The following is a 27,008-nucleotide window of genomic DNA, read 5'->3' on the forward strand; positions in this document are numbered from 1 at the left end:
AAAGCATGGCTAGATCAGCGGATTTCTTCATGCAACTGAAGCAGGCATTGAGAGACATACATACGTATTACAAAATGTTCAATCCTTTATACACGACAGACATGATGTTAAATGTTACAGCTGCCATGTACCATTTTCATCATAAATGTTACGGACAATAGCTGACAGCTAAATACGGAAAATATTAAAAATAGACTCAATATATCAAAACCATCATCACTCCATCCTCATGACCTCAGAGTTCAGAAGGGTGGAAAAAAGCAAGGTGTTGACAGGCTGAAGTCACAACATTTTGCCACACTTCTGAGGATAAGAATATTATATGCAGTTCACATAAAGCAACACCCCACTAGTTCACCAACTCTCTACTAAGTGTGAGCTTGCATTTAAGATCTTCATTTTCTAGAGAACATAACCTCACTGAGGTTTTTTAATTTGCAAGCTTTGTCACCAGTAAAAGTCCCCTTTCAGACAAGTGGAAACTCCGTTAAGTAGCGATAATTACGGTTTTACTGCCCCATTGCACCAAATGTCCGTAATATACAGTATGTTGAAGGGAACGTTGTTAATGGGGTTGTTGATCAATGACTAAACGATTACCAGCTGCGCAGATTTCTGGCCTTCAAAAATAGGAATAAAGTCTGTGCCCAGTGGGATTTTAAGGCGCTTTCACCCCCCAATCAACACTGCACTGCCACACACACGCACGCATGCACGCACGCACGCACGCACGCACGCACGCACGCACGCACACACACACACACACACACACACACACACACACACACATATATTTCAACTGCTCATTTTATTTACAAGGATTTTAAAGCCTCACTCTTAAGCCTTTTAATATATTGTAGTACTGCATTTAGCTTATTCTTGCTGGCTTGTTCTGTTGTGAAAATGTGAGTTTTTTGTTTAAGTCAATTACAGGGTGACTGTAGAGGATCTGAAGGGTCAGAGGCTGCCATGTTTAAGAATTGTGTAGGAGGAGATAAGTCATATTGATATGGTAAATCCTGCTTGCTGCCAAAGAGATCAGTAAAGAGGGTCACAGAGAACACAATGCCCATTTAAGTTGTGCTTTTTGCTACAATAACAGTTTATGAAGTTGGAAGTGAGGAAATACAGTAAATAAGGATCCTGCCCATGAAAGACTTCTCATACCACCTCTTCTCTACTCGGCAATTAGGCGAGTCGTCTATCTCTGTTACCAAACAAACAATATATTGTGCAATTAGACACACACACACACACACACACACACACACACACAAAAACACACACACACACACACACACACACACACACATACACTGCATTGATACAGGAAACTTTGTATCTGAGGTGCTGTCTAAAGAGTTTCACTGCATCTCAAGGAGTATGAGAATGATCTCCACATGTGGTAACCATAGAAACAGCCACGGCCACAGCTGCTTTATGCATGCTGCTGTGAAAGAAGCTAACAAGGTTATTTATTTTTTAATTTTTTCATTTATCTTTTCACTATGGCAAAGATAATCATAAGGCAAATTAAATATTACTGTAAAGAAAGAGTGATTGAAGTTTGCCAAAATGCACAGGGTATTCTGGTGAGATGTTAGACCTGCTGTAACTTTCAAATAACTTAGATATCTTAAATAGGGATGTGATCCATCTTAGTATACTGTATAAAGGGATTTATAATGTGTCAGTTAGCATTGAGCCTTTACTACCCACCTTTGTTTTAGTGTTTGAAATGGTGATTTAGCAACTTCAAAGTTATTGAGTTATTTGAATGAATCTTTAGGGTCCGCCCATGAATATTTACAGCACATATACTGACATAATTGATAAATGATAAATGACTCATAGTTTAAGTTATCAAGCAAAAAATGCAGACATTTACAGTAAGAGACCAAATGTTAACTCAATTATTTAGCAAAAATAATCAACAGAAAATCAATGAAAACATACTCAACAATTAATGACAGACATTTAAACTTTCTAACACCTCCTTCTTCTGAAATAGTTTCTCTTGTCCTGGTTGTAACTTTCCAACAATACTGTAGCATAACCATAATAACCTCTACTGCCAGTTCTATATTGAATCTATGAGTACATTGTGCAACATAAACAACTCCTCTTCTACTCCCATGTTTCAGTAAAGTACATACAGTATATTTTCTGTTGCAGCTGCTGATTAATTGACTTGAGAGCAGAATGTCATTTTTAATAGTATCAGACAAACCTCAACCCCTGGGACAACCTGATCTCACAGAATTCCATGAAATAAACACTGCCCCTTAACTCAAAATCTGTGGCAGTTTCACGGAATCGCAAAAAATTCCGTGATGGGCCCACGGAAGAATTCCGTGAAATTACCTTTTCCTTAAGTTAAGGAAAAGGTCGTGGGTGGGCTTACGTTTCCATGACAAGCGGGACAACAACGGGAAGGTTGGGTTTAGGAAAAGAAGAACGAGACGGTTACGGTTAGGTTTAGGAAACGTGACACGCGGGACACGATCCCCGGTCTCCTGGATGAAAGTCCTGTGTTTGACCATCCACCACCCCAGCCAACCTCCCTACGTGGATTTTCGGGCTTTCATACTACTCGCTACCGTAGTCGCTCCTAATGCTACATCATCTTCTCATTGACTTTACGTTGGCATTGTTTTCCGTGGTGGCCACACAGAATTTTCACACATTCTGTGCCACCACCACCACGTAATGACAGTTCGTGATCATTTCATGGAATTCTGTGAGACCAGGCTGCCTGGGATGAGGGGTACACTGGGAGTTTCATTACACTCTGCCAAGCTCCATCTACCTTCTCAATACACTGCTAAAAACAAACCATGTGTGCCACAACAATGCCATGCATGCTATACCAGATTGGCTGAACTTTCTCCATGAATGGTTTACTGTAGCATACTGCAAACGCTTCCAACAGTGTGTCTATCAGGGTGTCAGACTCTAGGAAATTCCATTTCATAGGTATCTGAGTAAGCTTGCATCCCACTGTAAGAAGTCTATTATGTGTTTGCTACATCCCATATGCTTTAGGTACAGCTAGGGTGAAAGTTATTTCCTTGGTGTGCCCCACTGCATATGATGCACAGTGTAAATGAGTGTTGCCCCTTAAATACAACTCATACTGAACACAAATTCATCTACAAGCCACTATACTCCACAGAAAGAAAGCATAATATTATTGGTCCAGATTCCATTTAAACCTAAGACAGAGAGGTTGTTTTTATAAAAAACAAATGGATGATAGTTTAAGTTGCACCTTACAGAACATGACTTTTCAGTATGACTGCTCCGAGCGCTGTCGCAATAGCACAGGGTGTTTTTGTGCAGAAATTCTTGGCAAAGCTGGGGGAGGTCATCTGAGAGGCAATCACCCCACGAGCCCTTCTTGGAATAGAACACATTAAAGAGGGATGAGCCTCCACTCAGTGACGAGCTTTGCTGTGTTCATACTGTGATTGGTTACTGTTTTATTTAGCTATGATGAAATAAATCCTAATTCATAACCAGTAAAACATTGCCTTCAAGCGTCAGTCAGCACTTAAATCTCATTAATGTAACAACAAAGTGGTTAAATGTTGTACAGCAGCATTGATTACATGAGATGCCCCTCACGTCTGTATTAGAAACTGCAAAAAAATGCATACAGATACTACAAATTAACTACATTTTCCTTTGTTTCTAGAAAATATTCTCTGAGTGAAGAAATATATAATCTATAATTTAAGCATAACAGAAGACAACTCTAATCTGGTATCTAGATCAGCAAATTTAGAACTCCATGTGCAGCATTCATTGATTTTTCTTGCCAATTGGGTACAGAGAAACCCCAAGTTGTTATGGTATATCTGTGCTCTAAGACACTTCTTACACTTAAGACATAATCTTCTGTGGGTTCATCACTATGAGCAACATCTTTCATATTACATGTAATAATTTCATTCATTGTTCATGCTGTATAAGAATATTGATTAGTGCAGATTTAAGCCCTGTCAATGGTAGCTAAGATGGTCTACACTGGTTGAGCTCTGCTATTTCTATTCTTGTAACAACACATTTTCCACTGTCTGTTTAGCCTGATGGAATTATTGATGATATTCATGAGTACTAAGTAAGGCCTGGAGATATGGACACAGTATAAGGGTGCATGTAACATATTTCACAGCTTCAAGTTTCAATTCAGTTTTCATGTAAGAAAATTTTGATCATTTGGAATTGAATTAAACTCACCCAAGTTGCTATTTGTGTCCATGGCTTACGAACTCGGATGTTACTTTACAAAGACACATAAAAACCTAAGCTTACCAAAAAGGCTTATGGAAATAGGTCATTTATGGTCTTATCCCTGCAATGTTTTAACCTAAGTAATTATGTAAGCACATCTTCTAGCGAATATTTGAGTTACTTCCTGTGTTTCAAAAGGATATGCATCAACGATGGAGGAAACCGTTTTTTTTTAAAAAGCCTATTGCATAATTACATTTTAGAAGAGCAGGAAAAAAGAAAAAAATATATTATGCAGCTCCAGTGCTTCTTCAGAGGCACATCACCACATCATACTAGAATAACAGATTCAAGCTGAGTTTCCTTTAGCACTAATATCATCTATGGTGCTTTTAGAACACTGTTCCGTACTCGACTAGTTGTTACCATTTCAAATAATCTCCCAATTTTACAATAATTCAGCATTCTGTTATTCTGAATCTATATCCTGGTTACTGCTATCTGTTTGAGAATGTGCATTTTGATGGCTGCAAATGACTTCCTGGAAAAGCCTGATAAAAGCTTCTTAGTTTATTTTAACCCAAACCACAATCTTTTTTGTTGCCTAAAAGGGTTCTGCACTGCCGGGGCTTGTGCAGGCACACTGATCGCTCGTGTTGCTGGACATTCATAGGAAAACGCATGACAAATTGTGCATAATCTCACTGGAACATTATCCAATGGCAAACCCTTATACTTCTTCATGTGGTTTGTAAAACTTCTTAGTACAGAATATGAAGATTAACATTGTGTTTAACGTCAATTTGTTTTGGCGCCTCCAGGAATGCAGGGTGTGTTGCCAGAAATGCCACCTGGAACAGGGAGCCTTGTGTGATTATGGAGAAAGCTGTGAAAGCTGCCAGGTACTGCAGCTACCATCTCCTTCAGCATATTGTTATGAAACCTATATTTTATGTCACTTTAAAAGAAGTGTTTCCAACCTGTCCCGCTGCACTGCCTTCAGCATATTGGTTTAAAACTAAATGTTTTCCTAGATTTATTTGCATTTTCTAGACAATTTGATCAGGCAACTGCAACACAAGAATATGAATTTCAATTCATTTTTCTCACAATCAACATGCATTATGATTCTCTCTAGCATGAAGCAGGATAAACTCTGCTCTTCAAAAGCCATGTACTAAAAGCACTGCACTCCTGTACACCTTCTGCCAAACCGTGTCTGTTTATAACACTACAGTTACTCTCTACGGTAGTCACAGATGCAGTTCAGTCTTCAGATTTCATTCCAACGAAAACAGTTGGTCAGTGATAAATGAATCCACAGTATCGACATTTCTGTGGGGACCTCAATGAATCTGGATTTTATTGATGTCATTTGTCATCTGTATGTGTTTACTGTTAGAGCAACATCACTGTACAAAGCCCTTCACCTTATGTAGAAGTACAATCAGAATCTATTTTTCTGCCCAAGTACATTTCCATATACAGAGAAAATGACTTGGTGAGTTGCACATGCAGGTTACATTAAACATACCAGATTCATACAACTTTTATTGTAAATGAAAAGATAACTACAAAGAACGTAAGACTGCAATTGGACCATAGCCTAATAGCCTGACCAAATTCCATTGAAATTACAACAAACACAGAAGAAAACATTCATTGTGAGCAGGCTGCACTATTTTTATAACATACAAATGTTGATAGAAATGATAAAAAATGATCATAATGGTATAGAAATATTTTATCTGGATCCAGATCTGCATCAATATTAAAAGGAAATTACGGGATACTTGCCAGAGTTTCTTCCCTTGAAGTGCAGCAATTCATTAGAAAATATTTAAAATGTTAAACAAAAAGTGTGCTCTTGTTCATTGGCCCATAGCCGAACATTTCAGATTTGTTCAATGGATTCTTTTTGTGGTTGAAGTCTTTGAGATATCCTGTCAAATAATGTACAAACAACTAGGATTTGAAGATTTGAAGCAACAATTAACAGCATAGGAAAACTAAAAGTGGTCATTTGAAACAAATTGGCCAAGCTGTTTTTTTTCTATCACTGTCAGGGTAGTCTATATCCTTGACGTTACACTTCCGGGATTGATTCGGTACCGCAGGAAATTCCACCGGATGCATGTACTTTCCATTTCCTTCCGCTTTCTTTATGTTGGAATTTTAAACTCAGGTGGATTTATGAGGACTATGATTAACTGCTCCTCAGAGCTCTACCATGGTAAATTGAGACAGCTAGTCAGACTATCCGTCCAATCTGAGTTTTCTCTCACACAACTATTTAACGCCGCCCATGATGATTGTGATTGGTTTAAAGAAATGCCAATAAACCAGAGCATGTTTTTCTCCCATCCCGGAATGCTGTGTGGAGTAGCCAGACCCTCCTCCGCTCCGCAGTGTGTGGATGGTCTGGCAAAGCGAGACTACTGCCAGAGTAAACCCAAGACATTAACATGTCTACTGTATATCACTCCTACCGGAGTTTCTTTCCAAACACATAAGCACAATCATCATGTCCAGTCCATTCCTCAAACCCTGCTCTGCCTTTCCGGTAAGCCTGCCAAGAGAAGCATCTGTGAAATGTGATTCTCTGACTTGTGAGAATGGCTGGGGTATTTGATTTTAGCAACAGTAACTGAGGTGTCAGAGGGTGGTGTGGAGTGCACAGCGGCAATTTCCGGAAAGGTCACCTCTCTAATGAGGAGCATTAGCCCACTCACCAGCCAGAGGAGCTGAGAATTTGTGGCACACAAGCAAGTGGAGGCTGGCAGCTGAGGTGCCTTTAAGAAGCAACCTTTTCAGGTGATTTCATCCTGTAGGTTAACAATAGTCTGAGCTGGCCTCAGAAAGGGCAACAAAATGGATAATGAAGATGTTTTTAAAGCAGTTAATATGCTTTAGCCTAATGTCTACTCTGTTCAAGGAAGCCCAAATGTTTGAGCCTATCCATGGTAATGGTGAAAAAGACTGATGACTGTATTCAAATAATCTGTCAAGGTCTTTTTTACATTGTAACAATCAATGAACTGCTTTTTAGAATATCACTGCACTTATGCAATTCTTAGATGTTAGGGGATAGTGTTGGACATCACTCAAATGTGTTATTGTCATTTTCTGTGGACTAGGAAGAGTACATACCCAACAGAAGAAGAATTAGTGCCAATCTAAAAGGTCTCAGTTAATGGGAAAAAAGATTGTTAGTAGTACTTTGACATTTACACTGAAAAGACAGCTGTATACATTTTGCCCCACACAGGTTCTTCACAAACACAGAAAAATATGCAGCGTAATTTGGATTTTGTGTATCAAAATCAAAGTTTGTGTGGATCCTATCAAGAATATGTGACAATCAATGGAAAGGTAAGCCATTTTGGCTGGCATCATTAATGTCAAAAGAGACTAAACCAAGAATCAGCCCCTCAAACTTGAGTGGCAATCTGAGTGTAAACATTGCACCTGTCAGCTCATTACTGGGGCTTCAGTGTGGCAGTGAAGCTGTTTGCGGAATGGACCGCAGTTGCTTTGCAGCAAGAGTAAATACCTTGCCCTTCTGCTGCAAGCCAATACACAGGAGGAGCTGTCAGGAGGTACCAGTTCTATTACCCATTAAATCCTTTAACAGGGGTTTTAACTTGTTGAATGAGACTAATATTGATTTAGAGTGGGTGGTGAGGTTTGGGAGCAGTAGATGGGTTGATGATTTAAATCACTGAAGTACGTGAAACGGTCCTTTGAAAATCAAACCCCACTGAATTATCCACACCTTCTCACTACTAAAGTAATTGCTACATTGCAACCATAATAGAAGGACTTTTCATTCATTTCTATAATAATCCAAATCACTCCTCTGATGGCACTCCAAAGTTGCTTATTAACTGTTCTAAATAAAGTGGCTCACGAAAAAGAAAATCCCTTTAATTGCAAGGCAGATAAGCTGCTTACCTCATCTGCAAAAGCGCAAAGCTCAACCTGATGCAAGACTTTGTTTTCTTTTATTTACTATCCAGCTAATTAAGTGATTTACCCCAAGAGCGCAGTCACCCTCAGCCAAGACTGAGCTGTTTAGTTTATTTTAATTTAGTGTTTCTTCATGTTTTTCTTTGTTGTTGTTTTTTTAGTTTTTTTTTACAAATTCTTCATCATTTGATATACTTGAGAAACAGCAGCCATTTTCATGAACACTCGGATCTGTTTGGCTTGTGTAGCACCCCAACACTCCATATTATGCCTAAACTGCAATTTACCTAACTTTAGACTGGAATGATGAGGTGTTTGGGTTCCTTTCTTTAAGGTAGCTATCACAAAGGTTTACCTATTTTGGGTTAATCATATACCAGAGTAAGTCACACATTTGCAAGTCACAAGCAAGTCTCAAGTCTTAACCTTTAAGACGTAAAAAGTCTCAAGTATCTGTGGAGAGAATCAAGCAAGTCAAGTCGAGTCCCTATAAGTCAAGCAAGTCACAAGTCAAGTCATACAAAAAAATTGGGTTTTCTCCGGGTGCTCCAAGCTCCCCCACCACTAAAAACATGTATCCCCTCCCTCTCTACCGAGCTGATGTGTGGTGAGCGTCTGGCGTGGTAAGGATGCCGTGCATCATCCAGGTATGTGCTACACATTGGTGGTGGGAGAGATTTATTCAAATTCTTAAATTATGACAATTGAATGTACTGCCCAAAGCACATGCACACTACCTTTTTCTAAAACTCCTACAATGTTTTGCCTTTGAGAGATGTGCATTTTTGCTGACGATACAACAGTGTCTAAAATCTCACTGCACTTTTCATTATAGAAAGAACTGTCTAGGGAATAGGGAATACATGAATTGGGAAGTGATTTTTGGACACAACTTGTGTCTCACATCTTCCTATATCCCAATAACTAGTGACCCAGTAAGCAAGTGTAGCCCTGGTGTAAAATTAAGGGATTAAAACCAGTAGGTTTCTACATGAATTTGTCAGTAATGCAATTTAACTGATAGTAAAATAGTTTAAATGAGAAATAAAAATGGTTAACTGAGAAATTAAGATACTTAACTTATCAATTAAACGGTATGTAAGTAGTGGAAGCCATTAAAATAGACAGTTCTAAATGGTCTTGAAAATTAACAGTGGTGTAAACTGAATAATATTTACACGTATTGTGCCTTTATTTTGAAGTGTATTATGTTGATTGGTTACTTTTGTTGTAAGACAATGTCATCTGTGGTGAGTGACTGTAAATTAGGAAGTGAATGAATGAGGGTGGGGTCTAAGACAGGGCTGTGTTGGGAATTTGTTTGTCCACCACAACAAATGGATCCTAATTGCACTGGCATTGTTTCTGTGTTGCCGGCATGTAATTTTAACTTATTACGTGCCACCAACACGTAATGTGGTGTTAAGAGGTTGTGGATTTACATATTTCTGTGAGATCAGGCTGCACTGGTAAACCTACATTTCAATGTTACCTGGTTTTGTTGGAGGGCTGTAAACCTGGGTAAAAATGTGAGGCAGCAGATTAAACCAAAATTAGGTTTTAAAATATTGTTGCGGTATTTTTGGAAAGTCATTGCAGAATACTTATAAATAGCATTTTCACTGCAGGCATAAATAGGCCTACATATTTTATTTATATTTATTTTTCTAAAACTCCTGGACAGTAATAAAATCTGTGCTGCCTGTGTTAAATTGTGTCAAAGGAATGCTGTCCTGTTGTTATTCTTTCAAATTAACACTAACACTTTGCAAATGTGAACTGAAAATTTTAAGCACATTTAACTGAGTCTAATATAACCCTTTAAAAGGAAGAAAACAAAATACACCAGTGTGAATTGTTTTGATTTTACAGTACGCAATAAACACAACTGTAGCTGCCCTATTGATAAACGAGCAACTCCAGTGACAAAGGGCTCTTTAGAGCTATAAACCCTTTTTATGTCTATTCATATTCACATAAATGTTATATCAATTCCAGTTTCTCCTGTGTGGGAGAGGTGAACAGTAGCTGTGTGTTGTTCCTCCTGGAGGCATGTCTTTATATCACTGAAGAGCCATTTTACATTCTAGGGGGAATATTTTTTTGTTCCAGTGATTTATGATCCCACCATGTCTTAAAGGTAAACTGACAAATGTCTGCAAAAATTGAGGTAAACAATGGTTTTGTCTCTTTTTAATTGATAATGTTTACCCATAGTTCTTTGAGTACACAAAGTATATTATGTGAATGTCAGCATGATGTGCCACAAGAAGCTGTGTTTATGTGCTTGCTTCATGTAAGAGAGAATTGCTGATTCATGCAGCTAGCTGAGTGTAAATTGTCAATGGGGAGATTATGAGGACCTACGTTTTATAAAAATGCCATTTAATAATGCATTGATTTTGAATATACCTTGCTATAATTGACAATTATTTATTGTTAAGAACTGCAATAAAAAACATGATGCTCAATATTTTGTCTTTGGCTTTTTTTGTGCAGATGAGCATCATTCACCCTTGACATCTCTGCAGGTGGTTAAAGCCATCCAGCATGGCAGCCTTAAGGGGCACTACTCTGATTAGGAAATGATCAATGCCATAAGAGAAATTGCCCATATGTCACAGATCATTAGCCGACTCTAACTGAGCGCTTAAATGTGCCAAGACATGTCTTTGAATTCATCACTCTTGACGTTTCTAATGATCACCTCTCAGGTCTGTGAAGTTCCCTCTCCCTCTGGCTTTTGTGAGTGGGAAATGCACACAGCAGCACAGGATATGAGAAAGCTCATGGGATACACTCAAAGGAGCCAGTTGATTCATGTCTTTGTCAACCCTACAAACATTGTTGTGTTACCTCTGACAGTCATATCGGGTGCTAGCGGGGGATGCGTGTCACATTTCTGCCACACACTTTAGACCACAATACCTTTCTCTGTCAAGTTACCGCATCTAAATGATAAACATGCTTCATCTGTTGCTAACGTTCACACAAGATAAATGCTGTGCAGTCTTAGCCGGGGGAAGAAAGATTTAACGTTCACTGATGTTTCCAGAGTATACGTTTTAAGGGCAAGGCGGCACTTATTCTGCAAATTAAAGATGAGGTTTACAGCTCATCTGCTAGTTTACAGATGAACAGGGTCATGTTGAGTTCAGAGGTGCAAAGTAGCAAAGTGTTGGATTGTTTGAGAACAAAAGTAGGAAAATGTTGGAGCAGTGACATGCACTGACCAGTGAACCCCTAATGTTAATTTTTTCAAGATCAACCAGCAGCAGCCACCAGTTGCTCCTTGGATGTAGTGCAGCATTTTAATCACTAATCGTGCCTTTGGGATGTGAACAGTGTCCCAGATTCAGAGGGCCTCTGGCTGACGGATCAATTTGACATTATATTAGTGGGAGCCTCACAGGACTTGGAAAGCAGTCTTTAATCCAATGTGCTACAAGGAGGGAAAGTGCAATGATAAGCAAATTGAAAAGGTCTCAAACCAAAGAGAAAGGAGGCAATCAAGAAATTCAACCCAGTCAATTGGTTGCCTCTGAGAAAATAAGGTTGTATGTAAACGTTAACATACATCACATTGTCCTCAACAAGGAAAATGCATGTGTTCCTTTTCTTTTTCAGAATACATCCTTTTTTAATTGTAATTAACCAGAGATGAGTATTATAAAGTATTTTCCTTTATGACCCAGTTGGCTCTTTTATGCCACAACAAGAATTATTGTTAATATTAATGAGGGGATGTGAATTTGGTAATAAGATAACTTAAATCTATTTTTGTACCTTTAAAACACTACATTGTAGTGGTTAAAAAGAGGTAATAGGATCGTCAAGTTGTCTGTAATGGCAACCTTTTAATGCGTTTTTGCAAACAGCACCGTGTCCTCTATAATGTGATTGTGTGTACGATTTGTATAAATACATATAAATACTGGCTCCTGTAATTATTTTCCTGCCTATCGACTATAAGGTGTTGCTGTTGGCCAGTGAGAAGTCATTTGCGCCGTTCTCTTGATTTGCTATTGAGCACACCTGTTGGTGCAAATTAAGGCAATGCAACTGAGCGGCAGGGTACTGAAATACTGACTGAAATATTTGCAGTTTCACTTCTTGCTGTTTTGCACAAATATGTAATTTTAAGATCCAAATAGTATTTATGTCAACTGAACCTCATGTTAAAATGTTATGTATATGAAAATGTGAAAAGGGTCACAAACAATAATGAACCAACAAAGAAGAGTCACCCATCCAACACTGTGAATCCCCCTCAGCTCTGTGGAGTGTTTAAAATGTTTTAGCTCATTGTTTTGAATTCCAGGCCCATACACTGGGTTGGCATTTGATGCATGGCCTGTTACTAACCTTGTTGATCTCATCTTTTTAACAACAGCAGTTGCTTAGCTAGAATACACATCATTATAGTCAGCAGCAGGGTTGTAGTACTTGTCAGTGTCTTGGCCTGGCCACTGTTAGAGGGTGACTCACACTTTTAATGCCTATAAATAACTTTCTCCAACTGATCTGATTTGACATTAGTTGCATGAGCCCATTAGGAGGTTGCTAATTGGATGTCTTGATTCAATGCTGGTTACCTTTTAAGAAAATATTCATTGGATTATTGGATAGCCACACATGGTAACTTAACACAAGATCCCTGCAGTTTTCGGACAACTTTTCGGATAAGTTTATTAAGATGACAGAGAAGCACAAAGGCAGATTGTGAGATTAAATCAAACTCATTTTATTGCCACTGCATCCCTTTTCAAATAAGGGGACAAAAAGTCATTCAGGTAATCGGATATCTAGCTGTTCATAAAAAGCAACTGAATTTGCTTTTTTTATTTAAACATATCGAAGAATGAGTTCATGGTGCTGGTGGAGAGGGATTTTCACAACATTTTAAAGAAAAGATATGTCCAAAAATAGTATGAAAACGAATTTTGAAACAAAAAACCAACACATGCTCTCCAGAACAAACAAAAACACCTGTTTAATTTATTTCCAAATTCAGTTTTATCTGTTGATACATCATTGTAGGCATTGGTGGTCACACCAAGATGATGAGTTAATCAAAGACTAGTCTATATCCTTGCCATTCCACTTCCGGGATTGCTCCATTGCTGACGGAAAATCCGCCGGATACAACTCGTTTAGACCGGATATAACTCATTTAGGCCGGATATCCGTGGCCTTGGGCTTCCTTTGTGTTTGTATTTTAAACTCCGGTCAATTTATGAGGAATATGGTTAACCTTTTCTCACATCTCTGCAAGGTAAATCCAGGCAGCTAGCTAGACTATCTGTCCAATCTGAGTTTTCTGTTGCTCGACTAAAACAACTTTTAAACGTACACGTTCCACCAAAACAAGTTCCTTCCGAGGCTATTTGGCAGTGGCACCGCAGCTTTTCCCAGTGCTTAGCACAGCCCAAGACAATTGTGATTGGTTTAAAGAAATGCCAATAAGTCAGAGCATGTTTTCCTCCCATCCCCCAATGCTATGTGGAGTAGCCAGACTAATCAAAGACACATGCTTCCTCTCATATACCTTCTTTTGATTGGTCAATGCTGATTGCTGGTTGCCTTTTTAAGGCTCCAAGTACATTGGGCTGTAAATTGAGCTGACAATGGTCTGGTCTTGTACATAGCAATATAACTCACCTTTTTGTTAAACCGGAAGAACCCTTTTTTGCACCTGGGTTAGGGTTTTCAGAATAGTTTTTTTAAGCCATTGTGCAGGGAGTTTGCTAAACATGTGATTTCTAACCATGTATGTTATCATGTAGAGGTTATATGACCACAATTAGCAAATCCAAACTATTTTGGGAGGGGATCCACAAATCAGACAGTAACAAACAGCCCTTGGCGTGCTTTAGGAAGTGTGTCATCATAAGCTGCTGTTTGGTCTTGAAGATGTTTCACAACTGATTTAGGAGGCTTCCATCAGTTGGAGGGGGGTCCCAGACTTGTTCATCCCTGGGGATCATTCACATCTTGATGTCATGAGTCATCAACTGAGGGATAAAATGACAAAGCTATATATATATATATATATATAATCAATTTACAATTGTTGCAACTCTTGTGCTGGCTGGGCAGTTTTTCTCCTAGTGCAAAGGGAGTGAAGCATTTTATATTAATGGTTACAGCAACAACGATTTCTGGGGAAAACCTAATTAAACTCAGCTGTGATATTGTGTGACCAATTGTCCACAGTAATAGAAAAAAAAAAAATTGACCCAAGTGCAGCGTGTATGGTCAATTGTTTTAAACAGTGATAATGAGTTTTATGGTGAATCTTAAGACCTTTCTGCTTTTAAAGGCTGTCATGGTTCTGTTTGCCTCACATTGCCTATAAATATTAATAACTTCAGCTAGATTTTGTTTTATTCTCTTACAACATGAAATTGCAGCAGGTGCAATTAGGCCTTTTTGACACTGATTAGATAATGTTTTTTAATGTCAAAGTGAAAACAACAACAACTTAACCTAAGTTAAGTACAATTATAAACCAGAACATTTACTGTATTGCTTCAGTATTATCTACCTTTTGAGGCACCTTTGGCCTCATTATTCTTTACAAAACTGTTCAAAACTATCATATTGTATGAGGGCCATAAGTGAACATTCTTGCCAATATTTCTGGATTACTGGATCACTGTTTTAAAACCATGATGCTGTGTATGTGGTAATTGGTTTGCTGAAAAATCAAACTTCTCTTCTCTCTTCGTTTCTGTATTTTGCTCCATTCGTTTTCCAATATCCTTTCATTTCTTCCGGGGCCTACTGCAGAAAAGCATACCCCATAGCATGATTTCACCACTCGCATTTTATTTTGGTGATAAGTGTCTAGTTTACAATATTCTAAAAATCGTAATGGCCAACCATGGAACAAATTCCCTATTTAGATTATGTTATGTTGCAATATTAAAATATAACATGTTATAGTACATTTTCTGAAATTAAAATCAAGAAACATTATGGATAAAATAATTAAGATGAATGTTTTGGTTTTCGGCATGCAAGCTAAATTAAATACCAGCATCACATTGATGCAAAATCTAATAAAACAGTTCCTGCTCATTGTATTGCAATATTGTCCATGGCCTAATCCACAGATTAAAAAAACAACAACTACTATTTCATATATAGTCAACCCTAATGGCCAAAGGGCTAAATGCTGGCCTTATTAGACAATACAACCTTCTTTGACTTTCTGCCAGTCTCCAACAACTGTAGAAAAGATGTTATGGGATGGCTGTCTTTGTTTAAAAATTCAACGTGAAACACTTGAATAGTTACAGTGTGTACAGTCTCATACATGGACATGAACGATGGCCCTGTTCTTTTCAAGTGTCTCAGTAAGCCATGACGGTGTGACAGTGAGCCAGCATGCACATTATCAGGACCCTGAAACTGAAGCAGCTAAATGGAATTCAGCCATCATTAGGGCCCGAGCGCTGACCGCAAATGAATTGCCTTTTTGAGGGGCTTAACATATTCAAAAGCTCACCAAAATTGGCGGTCGCATCAAGTCTGGTGAAAATTTACGTATTTTAAGGTTTTCGGGAATAAGCGCACAAAAATGGCTCGCTAGCGCCCCCTACAAAATAAAAAAAATTGAGCCCCTGCAGTACGTTTAATGTAGATTCACGAAACTTGGTACACATATGTATCATGTCAAAACGTACAGAAAACGTCATTGGAGCCATACCCTAAAACCAAAAGGAAGTCCGCCATTTTGAATTGAAAATTCGAAATTAGTGCGGTTTTGCAAGGGAATGTAAACAACAAAGACTGTTTAGTGCAAACTGTATAATGACACAAACCTTTAACAATAAACTTGGTGACTGCCCTGTTGTCAACATTGAATTAATGAAGAACTAACTTAAGTGCAAAGGAATGTAATTGAATTGCCTTGTTGCTGAAAGGTGCTGTAGAAATAAGTTGCCTTGCCTTACAACCTCAGCCTGTCAGTCATCACCAGGGCATAGAAACCCCTGTTGCAGTGTTGCCAACTTAGCGACTTTGTCGCTAGATTTAGCAACTTTTCAGACTCCCTTAGCAACTTTTTTTCAAAAAAAGCGACTAGCAACAAATCTGGCGACTTTCTTTAGAAAAGATGCCTAATGTCCGGCGAGCACGCGAAGGTATTTTCTCTTGTGGCTGCTAAAACAGTCTCCTCTCTCTTCTGTTCTGTGACTGAGGAGCAGCCCCTTCCCTCTCGGCTCTCTCCTCATGTGCAGCAGCACTGAGCAGGCAGGTAGAAGGGGAGGGGGGACAGGGTGCGGGGGCTGGTGTTAGGAGAGACAGCGGGAGGCGACGGGAGAAAGAGGCCTCTGAGCTGGCCTGGCCTTGGGCAAGCCAGCCTTATTTGAGAATTCTTTATTGATCTTTCTCCCTCCCTTTATACTTCAAATATAGGCTACCTAAGTAATAATAATAATTTTATATACATTCCTTTAGTGAGTTTGTGATTATTTGGCTAAAGATTTCTATTTCTTTTTTTCTCCTAGCTCACATATCCACTAAGCTTTATGCTAATTAATGCGTAATGACATCACAAATATGCAAATGATCTAGCTACTTTTAGTGACTTTTGGAGCTGGTGCTAGCTACTTTCATTGGAAAAGAGTTGGCAACACTGCACTGTTGTGCCTACTTGTCTCAGAGGAAGTGTAACATCAACAGCACCCCGACCGCTTTCGCCTCTCCATTAATATGATATCGCAGCAAAAAGCTGTCTGCGTGAAGTTTTGAAAAACTGTAACCACACTTGAAACCACTGTATTGGTATTGCCGTGACTCACTGTGACTTCAACACAAACACTGTTTACTCGAGTTTACTCTGTCCGCACCTCTGCGCACGCGCATGTGTCGGAGCTCCGCTCTTTGTCAATATGCAGAGAGGACAGATAACCTTGCGCTTTAGCGCTCAGACGGTTTTGAAACCGAAATTTGGTGCCATAAAAGTATCGACGTTCGGTGCCCAGCCCTAATCTGCAGTGTACTGTATTTTGTGTCAATGTAGTGACCAGTATCATTTTGCCAACTCACTCCTTTACAGTAATTCATTATATATTTAGTGTTATACCACCATTAACCAGGTCAGCACTTTTTTTGAAGGGCCACAAACATGATGAAGTAATGTTTAGTTAACCATGATTACAACACTACAATTCTTCAGAACATATGTACACTGCTGTGACTGGTCAGTTTTTTGAAGAAGACATGAAAATCATTAGTGAGAAACCTTGCATTTTGCATTTTTCATTAGTTTGTATTTGTATTTCGTTTTGACTTTTTGTTTTCAAATTCAGTTTAGTTTTAATTAGTTTTTAAAGCAGGTTTGCTAGTTTAGTTTAGTTTTATAGCCAACAGACTAAAGAAGACATACATGAACAGGTGTTTTGAACTTTGGTTCGAGTAAAGTGGCGAACTTTATGAAGTCAATCGACTCATGAATATTTAGATGAGCTGCGCGCTGATTGGTTGGTTTGCAACGAGCGAAGCGCACACACACACACACACACACACACACACACACACACACACACACACACACACACACTGCACACAGCACAGCAACACAATCCCTTTTTTTCTCAGCGCCACCTTTCCCTTTTCTTTTTTGGCTTTCCATCATTAGACTCACACACTATCATTAGACTCACACACTGTCTGTTAAACTTACCGATAGACTTCCAAATGTGCAGACATGCCCGGCTGCGGGCAGTGGCCGCAGCGCCGCCGGAGCAGGAATGGCTGGAGCAGCCGAGGCCTGAGAAAATATCCCAGACTAACTTCATTTCTGCTCAGACACAAAAACTCATCAACTAATGTTACTGTACAAAGCGCCAGAGACACAGTTTAGTTATAGTTTAGTCATCCTCCAGAGTGTCGCGCACACACACACACACACCAATGCAAAGTTTCAACACTTTCATTACAACTAGTGTTGTTGTAACATTACCCTTGGGACATAAAAAAGCTCCACTTCCAGACAAGTAATCACAACTCACGCTGTAGCTAGTTCAGTGTCTCAGCGTGGGGACATTTAACGGAGAGTGAAGCCCACAGGCACACAGATAGAGTTCTAACTACTATGTTCTTATCATGTCTCCTCCTGGTGGCTCCACAGCCCCGTTCCCCGAGGATCCATGTTGGGAACAAAAAAAAAGTCAACATGTCGTGAACCGCCGCCGGCAGGCAGCTCTACAGCAGCAACAAAAGCAGCAGCAGCACACCGCCCATTGCAAGTCCTCTGCGCCTCCGCGTTAGATCCACAACTCCCACTCAGGGGCGGATTTAGTCATTTTGGGGCCCAAGGCAAACACAGACATGGGGCCCTCTACATCTCATGTTTCCCCCCTTTTGTCAATCCTTATTTTTCTAAGAAAGTCCTACTTGTAACTTCTCTTCTGCAGTCTTCACACAGCAATGATGTCTAGACTTCGGGGGTCAGTTTCAGGTAGAAGGTTTAACAAACTCTGAGTCTAACCCTGATGTCTGAGTTGATTTACCCTGAGATGGGAAGAGTTTTCGGTTCCAGAACAGCTGATATGAGTTGGTTCAATCAACTCAGAGTAGGTTCACGCGCGTGCACCACCACAATAAAAAGGCAGCATGAATGGAGCCATGATTCTACGATTCACCATGGTAACAACCACAAACAAACGGGTCGGCGGAAATACTCATGCGCACAAACAGCGAGTTTGAACATGTATTTAGTTAAAAAAGTAAGACGGCTGCTGCTGCTGCAAAAGAGAGATAATTGGTGTGGGAGAAAATTGCTGCTCGAGTCAATGCGTAAGCATTAAAAGTGTATTAATTTCATATTTAATCACAGTTAACTTATAATATTAGCCTACTAGTGAAAACTGGAATTGTATTACACCTATAATTTCATTTGGGTGCAATCCTACTGGCGAAAAAGTAAGCTACTAGGCTACTACTATATCCCATTCTGAGGCTGCAGCACCATGATCATTAACAGAACTATAATTTATAATCATTTATTTCTTTTTTATGTCTCTCACTGGTTTGTGTCCAGGGAACAATACAAAAAACTTTTAAAAAACGTTTCAGAGCGGGTCACACTTTTCTGACGAGTGGCTTTACTATTAGCCTACAGTATGATCTGCATCACCAATAAAGAAAACTGCCGTTTGCAAAAAACGTAATGCGACACAAAGAATCTGCTGGGATGTTAAAGCATGTCCACGATGGTGGATGTTAGTGATATGAGGACGGATAAGGTATCTACATATCTGATGGACTGTGAAAAAAATACCTCTCAAATCGGTTATGTGGAAATGAAAATACATTTAGTCGGGACTCAATATCATCTCCCGACGTAAACTCTCTGTGAAGTAATACAGCTTTTTCATCAACGGGATCGTCGACAAAAGGACATGACATGTTTGAGAAAAAAACGTTTTATAATCTGCCTAACAATAAGTTTTATGTATTAAGTTTTTATTCATGCAGATAACAAACTGCATTAAAATGCGCCTGATACAGACTGAATGAATGAATGAGGAAATGAGAGAGAAGAAACCTCGAGTTTCTCTCAGTCTCCTCTCTCTAACACAGTGTCAGAGGGAGGAGACTGTGTGTGTGTGTGTGTGTGTGTGTGTGTGTGTGTGTGTGTGTGTGTGTGAGAGTGTCTGTGTGAGATTGCCTGTGTGTGAGTGTGTGTGTGAGTGAGTGAGTGAGTGTATCTGTGTGAGAGTGTCTGTGTGTGAGTGAGTGTGTGAGTGTCTGTGTGTGTGTGTGTGTGTGTGTGTGTGTGTGAGTGTCTGTATTGTCATGTCTAAAGCGCTATAATCTGACCTTGCGAGCTTTGGCCTCAGCAAATCTTGCTATCACTGATTCCATATCCATAACGTTAGCAGCAATATCACTTGAGCAGCCTGGGCTGGCACTGTCGGCAGCAACAGGTAGCTCCTCCTCGCTAGCAGCAGTGCTAACGGTCGTGATGGTGGTTGTGGCATGGGTTGTAGCGTTGTTGTCATTGTCAGCGGCAGGCATCACAAAAAACTTTGTTAACTTCGGCAATTTTTTTAAAAACGTTTTGCTTTCCTCCCGCTTCCTCCTTTTTTCAGCACCACTTGGGTAGTTTGGCTTCATTATAGCTCTACTCTGTACACTGTACACACCCTGTCTGTCTGTCACTTTTTTTTCTCCGTATTTTGGCGCATTACAGCCTTGTCACTTTCGCAGATGCGCAGTAAGTGAGATAATGGAATAGTCCAATCATGTAGTGAGGTGGGGGGGGCCCCTCCGGTCTGCGAAACTAATGATTTGATGCCATTTTTCGCAAATGGAGTTTTAGAAATATATAATTTGCGAAAAGTAAAAAAAAAAAAAAAAACCTTAAGCATAAGTTAATGGGGCATTTTGGGGGCCCCTAGGTAGCTCGGGGCCCAAGGCAATTGCCGACCTTTGCCTAATGGTAAAGTCCGCCTCTGCTCCCACTCCATCGTCCGATATCTACTACTTAATTAAGTTCTAAACACTTTTCTCTGTGTGTACATGTACACACATGGGCCAGTATTCCGTTGTACAGCCTGGAAGACTGCATTTACGACCGTGGTTCATTTTCAATATCCTTGAAAAACTTCCAAACTTTCTTCTTTGTAATTTCTGTGTAATTCAGAACACCAGCTGGTCTCAGACCAGTGGTCTGTATGTAGATTTTGGGGCGTGACAAAGGTACAGACCAGAGCCAATTAAGGTTAAGCCTTAATGTATGTCCTTTTCACCCACCATCCATCCATCCATCCATCCATCTTTGTCCGCTTATCCGGTCTCAGGTCGCGGGGGTAGTAGCTTCAGCAGGGGACCCCAAACTTCCCTTTCCCGAGCCACATTAACCAGCTCCGACTGGGGGATCCCGAGGCGTTCCCAGGCCAGGTTGGAGACCACCACCCACCTTTACTGTCACCCACCAAACTGTCGTAATTCAACTATGACAAGGTAAACTCGGTTTTGCATTTGATCACCCCTTTAACTTAACACACTTGCTATACCATTTTGCAAACAGGTGACTTCAAATTGGCTATATCAATGATACATTTAGATGTGTCATAGTGAAGAAAGTGAATATTGCGATAAATTACTGTAATCATTAGGCCTTTTTTACTGGGTGCATCATCATCATGCTGTATACCATGTGAGTGAATCGATCTTTGAAACGATATGTGTAATTTCCCTTTGTGCTATTTTGACAGTTTAAAAGAAAACTTTTGTCCTTTGGGTTTCTACAATATGCTCCAAGGGATTGAAAAGTCATGTTGCCACATTTTCAGCACTCCCTGTAAAAGAATGACAAACATGTGACAACCAGACTCACACACATCATTCCCCCAACACACTCAAGAGATGTGACAAAAGAAAAGTATTCTGAAAAGTGCTCTGTTTTATTCAGCTCAGCATGAACACAGTTGGGACTTTTATGAAAGTTTTGTCAGAATATTCAAACCAGGAAGCTGAGATCGTGATTCCTTAAAAATCTATTCAAAAGCAAAGTTGATTTGAATAGGAAACCACGGAGTGCAAGCACGAATCATGAAATTCTCTGACTTTGTTTTCATGTTTAAAATAATCAGATGAGAATAAAGTATTCACAGCTTGCTTTAATCTATCATCCTTCAAAGTTTGGATCTAAGGTGATTAGACTGGCATTATGTCCTCTGTGTGCTCCTCTGAGCTGATGCACAATCTTCAAGCAGTGTGGCCAATTAATCAGGTTTCAACATGTGCACATTTAAATGACTAAAAGAACAGCTGCAACACCTTGTTAGTGGCTAGTTACTGTTAGTCTTATTGTTACGGCCACAGCAAACAAACACAATTTAAATGTGACCGTCAACATATCTAATAACAGTAAATTAAGGTTTATTCACAAATTAACAATAATGGATTAAACCAAAATTATGGGAGTCTGGAGGTCTGGCCAAAAAGAAGAAAAGAAGGGAAGAAGCCTGAGCCAACCCATCAAGGGCTGTTGGACCCAGAACTCCCCCCCCCACCCCCCAAACTAAAGAGTAGACTAACTAATAGAAACAAAGCCGCGGAAACTAGACTACCAGACCTCCATCCTCAAAGCAATGAAACACAAAAGAAGATAACAGAAAACAACAGAAGACAACGGTGATAAGAGTCTCCCAGCCTCTCTTATATCCACCCTCACTCAGAGATCAGGAACACCTGAAATGAACAGGGAGGAAGAGAGAGCAGGGCGGGGAGCACATAACACTTATGAAAAAAAACGATCTGTGTAAGTGTTTAGGCTCTGCATCAGAAATAATCTCTGTCCATATTAACACGTTGTACAACCCATATCACATGACCATTCGCACAGACTGGGCATAAAAGTGCCAGTTTAAACAGGAAGAAGATTGTCTAATGTTACTCTCAGATAGATATAATGGATGTATAAAATAGAGAAAATACTTCTGAGAAAGTAAGACCAGGGATTTATTTGCTTGGACCGACAGCAAGGTGGAACTGTTTCTCAAAGGTATGTACGTCTACCTAATGCCTGTCCCACGCTAAATGGTTTTTTAAAATGTTAACAGATGTTAAAAATGTGAGAGCCCCCCACCCTTAACGACATGTAATGATAGATTTAACAGTTTTGTTCCTATATTGTGTGGAGAGCAACGATGTGGTTAGAACAACACACCACACACTCACAGATTACATTAACATTAACAAACAACCGGTCCCAAGAGTCCCAAATCTCATAACGAAAATCTTGCGCGATCAAACGTTACTTTAGAGCATACAAGCATGGCGACGATGGAAGAACCGTGCTGCCCGGGCTGGGCTTCTGCGGGAGAATTGTGTTCATATGGAGGTTAACCACTGATAACGTTGCTGTCCCAGTCCGGACCGTTAATGATGAGCACTGCTCTCCCCTGGAAACCAGGTCGCCATGGTGAGTGTGAGCTAAACGTGGAGCTAACTAATGCTAAGTTTGCAGTGCAGCTGTTAGCGCACCCCCTCTCCTCCACCCTCTTTCTTCTGTGGTGTCTTAAATAGTAATGCTGTGATGCTGTATGAAGAGGAATCCGCCGACACTGATCTTGATTATAAAAAGGTTTATTACAAACAAAGATTCAGCATCAATTTAACAGACCCATGGATATCTGGAGAGACGACCGACCCAATCTACAAAATTTGCCGCTCTGTCTTTCCTTTGTGTGAGCAACGTATATATCCTATGCATTGTATCAACATAGGGCGTGATATGTGTGAATACATGATTCGACCACAGAACTGAACTGGCCAATCCATGCCTGTTATCTGGCACAACTCCAAAAAAGGTCTCTTCTGTCTTGGGGGGACCCCTACTCATGTTAACAATTTCCAGATGTTCTCAGTGAATGTAGAGTAAAGTTCATAGGACTCCCTTATAACAAACCTTTAAGCAAAGTTTATAGAAAGTTATAGAATGGTCATATACTACACTTCCTTTATGATCCACTCAACAGCGGTATGAGCAGCGCTTTACCACAGAATCCTGAGCTGGGTACAACAAAACTAGACTGCGTTCTCGGCTGTCCTCAGCATACCCCACATACAACAGGATATCAGATCGTAAACACTGAAAATGTTTAATATTTGTGATTTGAAAAAGATTGAGCTTGGTCTGGTGATAGCCAGACAAGGTGCTGCCCGGATTTACTTTGGAGCAGATCAGGGGATGTTAAAAACCCTCTTAACATACAGTACCTCACACAACAGAAAATTCCGGCAAGATAATCTTTAGAACCATCGAAAAATAGGGGCTTTGCGGACCATTGTCGGGAGGGGGGAATCATGCCCAAAATCGGCTTGATTCTCATGGTGTGTACCCTGCATTACCGATGACTGACGATGTGGGTTTCAAACTTAAATGGTGTCAGCAGCTTTTCCAAATGTAATTTTATCGGAAACAGTGTGGACGCAAGGCGTAGATGTAGTAAAAGATTAAAAAAAAATAACATTTGTGTGGATGTTGCCTCAGGTTGTACATGCCCACTGAACTGGATTCCTTTTCCGAGTGATGTCTGCTGCAGTGGATACTCACTTCCTACTTATTTCTTTTAAATCAAATGAATGAGGAAGGTATATGCCAGAACTGCAACTTTAGCTAAGCAGCTGCACTAATCACAAAGCATATGCAACCTGATTAGCTGCTGTTTATATTTCTGCACTCTGAGTGCCGACCTCCTCTTTAACATAACTCCAAAATGTTTTGTGCTTATTCAGCAATTTATTAGGCTTTGATACATCTCTGATGTGTATTTTATGAGACAGGGGGGGAATTGGAATAAACAACACTTCATAGTAAAGCTGAAACTGGAACTGATAACTTACAAATAATGTTCACAATAACTACAAATAACTGGGGTTCATGTAAAGTTTAGTCAACGGTTCAATAATCTGTGTCCTTATATACTGTACTGCAGCAAATGCTAAAACAAAATAGCCATTCTTGAGATATCATGAGAAAGAACAGCATATCATATGCACTCCGTCTGTAGCTGGCCACCATACTGTACTGAACCAGTCTAAAAACACCATCAGTGTAGTAAGACAAGCCATATGGCTTCTACTGTAAGTAAAACTAATTCATTTTGGATTTTATAATTATACATCCTTGTAGATCTGGATTAAGATATATGGAGATGGTAGTGTGTCCATTTGTAAGCTGACAATATTTGTTTAGAGCTTTAGATTTTAGACTTTTCAACCCTCTGTTTTTACTTTGATAGGGCAGTTAAAAGACATTTTTTATAAAGATCTTACCATCCATCTATTGTCATATAACGGTATGGCTTTGTAAACTGCCTAATACCCAAGCCACAAAACAAAGGATGTTGTATTTTAACAGCTACAGCTACACAGGGGCGGCGCCAGGGAGGGGCTAGGGGGTGCTGTAGCTACCCCTAGGATTGCCATAGCACCCTCTTAGCACCCCCAAGAAATTGCTGTGGTTGATTTATAAATAAATAAAAAATTGTTAATGTGTAAATTGTTTAATTTATATTTGAAAAATGAATAAATACATTAATAAAACAAACCGATTATTTTTAGGCTAAAAAACACAGGTGATCGTATTCGGCCAAAGGGTGCAGCACACATTGAACTTTTGACCTTCCGCAGTAACGTATTCACAAAGAAGAAGAGCTCAATATTTGGAGCCGTTAGGATTACAGAAGTGAGTCTAACGCTAGCAATGGATAGTTTTTTACTCCCTAAACGTCAAGGTGTGGAGACTTTATCAAAACCTGTAAATGAGACTGAAAGATATGGTGAACTTGTCACCAACCGGGACGAAGAAAAGCGGCCGGAGGAAGGAGATCTGACTACGGCTGTGATTGCTGCTGAGGATGCTTAACGTCACCCTGCTGTACATGACATTAGACCAGGGGATCGCACAGCCAGGCCACAGTGGGTGAGTCAGCTGATAGGGGTCCATGCAAGAACTTTACTATTATCTCTGTCTCGTAGAAGAACATTACAGTGAACATGTGTTTTACAGAAATGTGAATAAATGGATCACCGAATCTAAAGTTATACAGCGCACTGGACATCGGTTTATTTTTAGCCCTCAGTGGCTTATTTAGATATATTAAGTCACTACAGATATGACTACATTATTTTGATCATACGTGCGAGTGTGAAAACTGTGTGAGGATACATGCGCGTGTGTGTTTAATGTGTGTGCTTGGCTATGGGTGGTGTATTTGGCCTGCTGCATTAATCTTCTGAGCCACAGTATGAGAACTGCAGTAATGATTGTTTGAACCCGGCTTGTTGGCTGGTATTTGAAATATGTTTGGTGGGCTAATCAGAGTTCTATGTTGCTGTTGTATCGGCAACTTTAAATCAATCTCTCTCGTTCGCTCGCTTAGTAAACCGCGGCGGAGGTGGGTGGGCATCTGCGCGAGTGTGTGTAACGTTAGCCTATTTGTGTCAAGGGAAACTCAAAATTTCAGAGCACCCTCACTGAAACGTCCAGCAACCCCAAAGCACCAGCAAAAGAACATCTCTGGCGCCGCCACTGCAGCTACACAGAGCTAAAGTTGTCTGTGACCTCAGTTTACACAGGACAGGGAGAGATGCCTCACTCAGGATGCACAGCCTGCTCTCACAGAATTCCGTGAAAAGATCACAAATGATCATGTGTGAAAATTCTGTCGCCACCACGGAAAACAATGCCAAAGTAAAGTCAATGAGAAGATGACATAGCATTAAGAGCGACAACGGTAGCGAGTAGTATGAAAGCCCGAAAATCCGTGTAAGGAGGTTGGTTAGGGTGGTGGATGGGTCAAACAACACAGGATTTTCACCCAGGAGACTGGGGATCGTGTCCCGTGTGTCAGGATTCCTAAACCAACTGTCGTTGTTCTTTTCCTAAACCCAATCCGTTGTTCTTTTCCTAAACTCAACATGTCCGCTATATACGGCCGTCCCGTTCTTCTTTTCCTAAACCCAACCTGTTGTTCTTTTCCTAAACTCAACCCGTCCGCTGTATACAGCCGTCCCGTTCTTCTTTTCCTAAACGCAAACCAGTAACCAGTAACATAGCTCAAGCACGGCATTCGTGGTTCGACTGGTCATGACTGTTTTCCCAAGATGGCACCTGCCTGTATGCGCAAACGGTACTGTCTTTATGAACTATCTTTTAAATAAACTGTCTGTACACTTACAAAGTTCTCAATGCTTTGGTTTACATGTAGGGACCCTCTTTATGCTACCGTGGAAGTGTGGTGCTATTTTGAGCCTTGTTAGTGGTATAGAAA

General features: G+C 40.0%; 1 long non-coding RNA gene across 1 annotated transcript; it reads right to left on the minus strand.

Annotated features, from left to right (window-relative positions):
* Positions 1-4,761: 4,761 nt before the first annotated feature.
* LOC116053850 lies at positions 4,762-18,609 on the minus strand. The gene is made up of 4 exons (XR_004105948.1): positions 18,502-18,609; positions 15,615-15,621; positions 10,095-10,104; positions 4,762-4,773 (listed from the first exon to the last, which is right to left on the minus strand). It is a non-coding gene; the product is annotated as an uncharacterized LOC116053850 (long non-coding RNA).
* Between the last annotated feature and the right edge of the window lie 8,399 nt (positions 18,610-27,008).

The sequence above is a fragment of the Sander lucioperca genome, chromosome 2 (assembly GCF_008315115.2).
Source record: "Sander lucioperca isolate FBNREF2018 chromosome 2, SLUC_FBN_1.2, whole genome shotgun sequence".
NCBI classification, from domain to species: domain Eukaryota; kingdom Metazoa; phylum Chordata; class Actinopteri; order Perciformes; family Percidae; genus Sander; species Sander lucioperca.